The sequence below is a fragment of the Triticum aestivum genome, chromosome 1D, assembly GCF_018294505.1.
Source record: "Triticum aestivum cultivar Chinese Spring chromosome 1D, IWGSC CS RefSeq v2.1, whole genome shotgun sequence".
Taxonomy (NCBI): domain Eukaryota; kingdom Viridiplantae; phylum Streptophyta; class Magnoliopsida; order Poales; family Poaceae; genus Triticum; species Triticum aestivum.
Window position 1 is genome coordinate 48,909,014 of NC_057796.1, and position 8,201 is coordinate 48,917,214.

Sequence of the window (8,201 nt, forward strand, 5' to 3'; positions counted from 1 at the left end):
TTGTGGTGTATGCTAATACTTCATCGTCGTCGTCATGTTCCATCTTCGGGTCACCGTACTTGTCGAAGTCTTGCTCATTGGCGACTCCATCCATTCCGATGATATTCCTTTTGCCTCTCCTCACGACAACGCGACTGGGCTTTGATGGGTCGGTAATGAAGAAGCATTGGTCCACTTGGGAAGCCAGTACCCATGGCTCATTTTTCGCGGTGACGTTCGCGCCTGCGGTCTTGGATTTGGCTTCGGGTATAACCATGGTGGTGAAATACCGGTCTTCTTTTATGACGCTCTTGGCCCATCTGACACGGAACATCGGGACCTTCTCTCCAGCGTAGCTCAGCTCCCAGATCTTCTCGATCGTAGTATCTATCCTTGTCGTTACCGGTGTAGGATTCCATCGTTACCCCGGAGTTCTGATAACCATTGCTCTTCATGTCCTTGTCCTCGGTGTAGAATGTGTAGCTGTTGATATCGTACGCCTCACATGTCATCAGGTTGTGCTCGGCGCCATGTGACAAGGCGAATATGAGTTGTTCTTCCGCGGAAGAATCCTCATGTAAAGGGTACGACAGAAGCTTCTGCTTGAACCAATGCGTGAAACATGAGTTGTGCTCTTTGATTATATCTCCGTCTGTCCTCTGTTGGCCTCGGTCATTGTATGTCTTCTCAATAAACGTTTTGTGCTCTACCACCCAAGGATCGACCACGTCTATGTGTTGTAGCGCGACTAGGTTTGCTCTTTCAAAGTCGGCGAGTCGACCATCGAAGTCGACATGCATTTCGCGGCGACCCTCACGGTGACCCCATCCAGCGAGCCTGCCGAGGTGCCTGTTGACGGGCAAACCAACGGGGTTCTCGATGCCTAGATAATTCGTGCAGTAGGAGATGCACTCTTCGGTCAGAAAGCCCCTGGCTATGCTTCCCTCTGGACGTGACATGTTGCGAACGTATCCTTTGATGACACCATTCATCCTTTCGAACGGCATCATGCTGTGCAGGAACGTCGGCCCGAGTTGGATGATATCCTCCACGATATGGACCAGCAGATGCACCATAACATCGAAGAATGCGGGAGGGAAGTACATCTCAAGCTCGCATAGTATCACCACAATCTCTTCCTGTAGCCTTCTGAGTTGCCTCACGCCAACCGACTTCCGAGAGATGACGTCGAAAAAGTTGCATAGGCCAAATAGCGTTTCACGGACGTGCGCGTCCATGATCCCACGGATTGCAACTGGAAGAATCTGCGTCATCAGCACATGACAGTCGTGAGACTTCATCCTGCTGAACTTCTGCTTCACTGAGTCTAGGTATCTTCTTATCTTCCCCGCGTAACCGTAAGGAAGTTTTACTCCTACGAGGCAGGTGAAAAACTGATCGATCTCGTCCTGACTTAGAGTGAAGCACGCGGGAGGGAAGTCATTTCCGGTCTTCTTGGCCTTTTTGCCTTTGCGATGACTTTCCGTGTCCTGCTTCGCCTCATCATCATCATCATCGTTAGCGTGAAGCTCCTCCCTGATGCCCATTGATTTCAAGTCTGCCCTTGCTTTCGGCCCATCTTTGGTCCTCTCTGGCATGTTGAGCAGGGTACCAAGCAGAGTCTCGCACACGTTCTTCGTGATATGCATGACATCAAGGCCGTGAGGCACACGGTGGATCTTCCAGTACGGCATGTCCCAGAAAACAGACCTCGTTTTCCATACCTTCAGCAGTGGCTCTGGCGCCTTTCGCTTCTTTCCCGGCTCTGGCGCCTTTTGCTTCTTTCCCGGCAGTGGGCAATCTTTCCAATTTTTCAACAGCTCGTCTATTTCCTCGCCGCTCCTCGTACGCGGGCGTCTTCGGGGTTCGGTTTCACCATCGAACAGATCCTTGCGTTTCCTCCACGGGTCATCGTCGCGAAGCCACATTCGATGTCCCATGAACACGGTTTTCGAAGACCCGGGATCTCTATCTAGTTGGCGATACGTTGTGTCATCCATGCACCTGGCACATCCAGAAAATCCGTGGACCACCTGCCCCGCGAGATATCCGAAACCGAGATAGTCGTGCACCGTCGTGAGCAGTGCGGCTCTCATAGGGAAATATTCTTTCTCTGCGGCGTCCCACGTATTGGCTGGCGTTTTCCACAGCGTGTCTAGCTCCTCTTCCAGCAGCCCCAGATACAGATTGATGTCGTTCCCTGGTTGTTTTGGCCCTTCAATTAGCATACTCATGTGAATGTACTTCCTCTTCATGCACAACCAGGGGGGAAGGTTGTACATCCACACAAACACATGCCAGGTGCTATGTGTGCTTCTCTGGCTGCCAAACGGATTGACTCCATCGGTGCTCGCGCCCAGCACGATGTTCCTTGGATCGTTCCCAAATTCTGGGTGTTCGAAGTTCAACGCTTGCCACTGGCTCCCATCCTTAGGGTGACTCAGCATCTTGTCTTTTTTATTTATCTTCGGATCATTTGCGTCATCTTCTCGCTTCTTCTCCTCCCTATCCGCGTGCCAACGCAGGAGCTTTGCTACCTTAGGGTCCGCAAAATACCGCTGCAGACGAGGAGTGATCGGAAAGTACCACACCACTTTTCGAGGAGCTTTCTTCCTCTTCTTGTATCGAGTGACGCCGCACACCGGACATATGGTAGACTCCGTGTGCTCGTCCCAATAAATGATGCAATTGTTCATGCACACATGGTATTTCACGTGCGGTAAATCCAGAGGACACACGATTTTCTTCGCCTCCTCGAAACTGGTCGGGCACTTGTTCCCCTTGGGAAGATGTTCGTGCCAGAATGACATGTTCTCGTCGAAGCATGCGTCGGTCATTTTGTGCTTTACCTTCATCTCCAGAGCCATGAGTGTTACTTTCAGGCAGGTATCCTCGGGCCTGCATCCTTCATACAATGGAGTAACCGCGTCTATCTCCAGTTGATCCAGCTTGGCTTTCTCTCGGGCGGCAGCTCTTGCGTTATCCGTCTGCTTGAGAAGCAGCTCTTGAATATGAGGGTCCTGCACCCAGCCCATCGATGGTCCATCGTCGTCTGCTCCGTCGGCATCTTCATCTTCATGATCATGCCCTTTGTCTGCTCCCGCATCTTCCTCATCATCATGTCCGGCATCTTCTATATGATGACTGTGTACAGTATCACCGTCGTGATCATGTCTTGGAATTCTTCGTCTTCTCAGCCGCCCGAGCCGCGGTGGTTGTCTTGCTGCCCATCCTCATTTCTTGCCCGACCCCCATGGACGACTTCATAGTCATATTCATCACCTTGCCACCGATAGCCATCCATGAAACCACGCAAGAGCAGGTGGTCCCGCACCTGCCCGGAATCCGGGTCCGCAATAAGGCTCTTCAGCTTGCATCTTCGACACGGACATCTTATCTCCGTCTCGTTCTTTTCAAGCATCTCGGCCTTCGCAGAGCTCAAAAACCTATTCACGATGCCTTCGGTCATCGTGCGGACCATGGTCACCTGCGGGGTAGAGCAAAACGATATTTTAGAACCAAGAAAAGATTTGGCATGACTTTCCCTAAAAATAGGTCCAAAAAGAATGCATAGTGCTAAAATTCTCGCCGAAACGGAAATGAATCAACATTCCGGCAAAATATTGGCAACTATCGCATTTCAAATACCGGTACCTGCAAACATAAATATATATACAACACCACAAACATACATAGATCTAGGTAGGACATAAAAAGTGCATGTGCACGTTGTTGGAGGGAGAACAACATAAAGATAGCTTCCCCCTTACTTACCTATCAAAAAAAGGGGCTTTAACCACGTAATTTGGATGAATTTATGGTGCAAATGAGGTGAGGAGGAGGGAGGAGAGAATGAGGTGGGGAAAGTGAGTGGGTAGGTGTGGCTGTCCAAAATATCTAGCTCGTCCCAGGTTACTAGTGGCGCACCACCACATAATGCGCCACCTGCTGGTGGTGCGCCATTAGTAGTTTTGCAAAAAAACACTAATGACGCACGGGGGAGCAGTGTGCCATTACTAGTTTAAGCTAGTAATGGCACACTGCTCCCCCATTACTAGCTTAAACTAGTAATGGGGGGGGGGGGGGGGGGGAGCTAGCTGCAGACGCGCGTCGTTGCCCCTGCAGCCTACGCCGGTGGAAGCCGCCGGCCGGCTGGCAGTGATAGGCATCGATCTGCTCACCAACGCCAAGCATGCATCTCGGCGGCTCCTCCATCGGCTGAGATGTATCTTCTTCCTGGTTCGTTCCATCATTTCTTTACTTATTATTACGAGTCACTATATATGATGTTACTGCTTTAGGTTAGCCACAACAGAGGATGCAGATTCTTGTCTTCTTTTTTCACTCGCAGTCTTAATTAATGTATATATCTTCAGAATTTTTAGCTGGCACTATTTCTTGCTGAGGATTTTTAGTTTGCCCTGCATCCAAGTAATTTATTTATACTAGCTGATCTTGATGATCTCTGACTTGTACCAAGTTTTTGACAGCAGCAACAAAAAAAAAAATTGACAGCTTTTTTTACCAAGTTTGGAGACTAAGGTGGTGTCCTACTCGATCAATTCCCGACTGCAGGCTGGCCGGCTCTTGAAGAACAGATCGGCGCCAGCACAGGTAAGAAATTATAGTTGTTCAGGACCTTTTTTTTTCAAACACATAACTGATCGAGGAGGATGCCGATTTTTAGGTTCTACGGCCCGAAGATTTCATTAGATCGGTTACGTGCTTTTTTGAGTGATACGTTCTTTTTACTTCCCAACCTTTTGTTTTGAGGTTTTCTAGCTTGCCACGTGATGCAAGCCCTTGCTGCATCTAAGTAATTTTCTTCCACTGCTTGCTTTATTTAGCTGAGATGTCGGCCCTGTTTGGTTCAGCTTTTATCGACGGATTCCGCTGCCGCGCAGCAGAATCTGAACCAAAGGGCGAACCCAGCAGAATCCGATTCCAGAAATTTGCTGCCAAAATCTGAACCAAAAGCGGAAGCAGCCCAGAATGTGTTTTCCAAAATCTGATTCTGCTGCGGGGCAAAATCTGATTTTGCACAACTGTTTTTCCACAGCAGATTTTTCACAGCTGTTTTTAAAAATCCACAGCCGAACCAAACAGGGCCGACTTTTTTAACTTGTCATTTGCTGGATGTTTTTACGCATCTTGTTGGTGCAGACACTGGGTGTAATTGGTATCTTCTTCATATTAATATATTCCCCTTTTAAAAAAAATGATACATGTATGTAATACTTTTGGCAGTGTTTTGCAGTTGGTCTGTTCTTGCGACTGGAGGTAGAAGACCAAGGATTCGATTTCTTGTCCCTGGTTGTTGACAACCGTCCGTACATGTATCTCTCATCCTACTGCTGCTAATTAATTAACTGATTCACTGCATGTTGCTTCTTCTGATAAGAAGAAATGATTGTTCAATTTGTACTCACCGTGCCAAAAAAAATTGTATGATCACAAACTGCATATTTCGTGCATTTTGAACATTGTTGGCTGAAATTAGTATCTCATTTCCTATATGATCTTGGAATTCTTGTGGGTGTCCACACACAAGAAAATTACATTCTTTCAGCATGCATGTTAATCTTCTTAAGTAGCCAAGTCCTTTAGGACTATCCTCTTATTTATCAAATATGTGCGCTCACTGTGTGTTCCTCCTTTCAAAAGTGATGCCTGTTGTAATAATTAAATTTTGTGGGAGCATATTTGCAAGCCTAGTGTATGCTATAGTGAAATGGTTAAGTTTGCTATGGAAATGTATTTGGAATGACCATTATGATGCTCTAAAACTGTCTATTTACTTGCAAACATTACCGAGATTAAACTTATTCGCTCCTCTTGCAAGCTGTAATACTTTAACGACTTTGTGCTACTTCGAGACTTTTTTAATAAGATGACTGCATGCATTGTCATGATGCAGAGGCCGGGGGCAATGCCTCCATTTCAAAAAAAAAGATAATTCCTACTTCCAGGAAAGACATGTGCATCGTTGTTTAGTGTACATATCCAGCCTCTACTTATACTTTCCGATTTTTTAGTATAATATGGTTCTTACTTTACATAACATGTTTATATATGGTTTGGGGATCAAATCACTAAAAAAAATCTTCAACGTGTCCCGAGGGAGTTCCGTATACAATCAAGTTTCTTAATAATTAGTTTAACCTAAATGACTTCAAGAAAACAAATGGCTGAGTTTTCTGTGACTAGTAACATTTACATGCTTTCTTACGTCCTGTTTCAGTTTATATAGTGTATGACGATTTTCTTCGAATATCCAATTCGGTGCCAGGTCTAGATGAACCCGGTGAACAGTAGCACGATAAAAAATAGAAAAAAATTGGATTTTTTTTGAATGGAAGATGTTCGAGTGCATGATGTGCGTGCAAATTTTCATCCCATTTGAACATCTGTGGAGCTCGTGGCAAAAAAGAGAAAACCGCCAGAACAGTGCGTGAACAGTAACCTTACTCACATAGCCGAATTTTATCTTTTTTGTCGCACGCTCCTCGAATGTCAAAACTCTACCAAAATTTGCACGAAGATCACGCACACAGGCATCTTACTTGCAAAAAAAATGGTTTTTTTGAATTTATTTTCTATTTTTTGTGAATTTTTAATTTTGCCCCGGGCTCATCTGAGGTCGGGCGCTGAAACGCCGCTCTCGATTTTCTTTACTTATTTTAGCACATTTTGAGTTTGAAATTGGTACGCTGTTTCAATATATGATAAAGTGACATTTAATTATGATTATTTTTATCATCATATATTTACCCTGCCACTTGATGTGTACTTTACTGCATCTAAATAGTTTCTTTGATGGTGATCTTGCTTGAGAAGATTGCATATTAATCTTTAATTAGTGAAACCTAAGCATATTTTTTTCTACGGTCACGCCTCAAAAACAAAGCATATTTTTTTTTCTTGTGGGTGCAGCAATAACATCGGCAGTTCAAAGGCAAGGCACAATGGCAGGGAACAAAGGAAAAGGGAAAGTTGAAGAAGCTGCACCCATCCTTGACGTAGGTGTTACTACCTCTACTGAAAAATACATGCCTTCTTATCATAAGTAGGTCTTTTCCTAGAGGTAATTCAAAAAAAAAGTAGGTCTTGGTGAAAAAATGTGTGTAGATCTTCAAGACAATATTTCCCACGGATGCCTTCATTAATTACTTCGATGATATCAAATGTGCACAGTTATGAAAATACAGTGCTATACCTGGACTATAAACAAATTAATTAAGTGACATATTTTGTCTTCTTTAAAAGCGCAGATTTCTAGGATCATTTGATCAAACATGTTGAAATCTTCAGGAATATTTGGGGGTTTTCATATATGCACACGTCTAACTTTCTGAAAAAAATCGTGTGTGCACGCCCATACTAGTGCATACTGTTTATCTTGATCTAATCTCATCGCCTTTAATTAGTACTCCATGTAACGAAGAATTGAAGATTCATGTATTGTACAGTACTCACTAAATGCTGCTTCAATTGTATAGATCGATTACATGTGGTTGATTAGTTTTATTCTAAAGCACGTTTCTTACCCACATAGGAAACTCTCCCTTCTCCGGTGGCCACCTTCGATATAGGTGACATTGAGAACCTCATTTTTCTTTTCGAAAAGGGGGACTCTACGGCCTCTGCATCAGAACGATGCATACGACCACATTTATATATAAATAAAGAAGTTCAACAAGGTCTTAAAGTCTGGAAACAAAATAACGGCAAGCTCACAAAGAGCCACATCGCCAAGAAACAAAAGGCCCAAAAGCCACAACCGGCTGGCATTACAAAGATATGTAAACTAATTGCCTATCCTATTACTTGACCGCCATCCAAACCGGTTGAAGATATCCCGCGCTACCATCTCCCACTGGACAGATCCAGTAACCAAACGCTCCCTGGCCTCCGTCGGAGTGAGTAACGACCACATACGGATCAGCGCAGTAGCTCGGAATAAAACCTACAAAAATGAATATTTGTTGTTCTGTTAAAAGCCAAATCATTTCTGCAATTCCAAATTGCCCACAACAACGCACATACTCCTACCCGAATGTGTCTAGCTGTTTCGGACTCTATCCCAACAAGCCACGTTCCAAATAACATACTGACCGAATTCGGAGGAGTAATGTTAAAGGCGATATGCACCGTGTGCCACAAAACTCTTGCCAACGGGCAGTCAAAAAAGAGGTGCTTGATAGTTCCGTCCCGATCACAAA

At 45.0% G+C, this 8,201-nt stretch overlaps 1 long non-coding RNA gene across 1 annotated transcript; it reads left to right on the forward strand.

The window, feature by feature from the left end:
- The first annotated feature begins 4,487 nt into the window (after positions 1-4,487).
- On the forward strand, positions 4,488-7,587 carry LOC123164917 (uncharacterized). Its single transcript, XR_006482718.1, has 3 exons — positions 4,488-4,593; positions 6,913-6,998; positions 7,535-7,587. It is a non-coding gene; the product is annotated as an uncharacterized lncRNA (long non-coding RNA).
- The last annotated feature ends 614 nt before the right edge of the window (positions 7,588-8,201 follow it).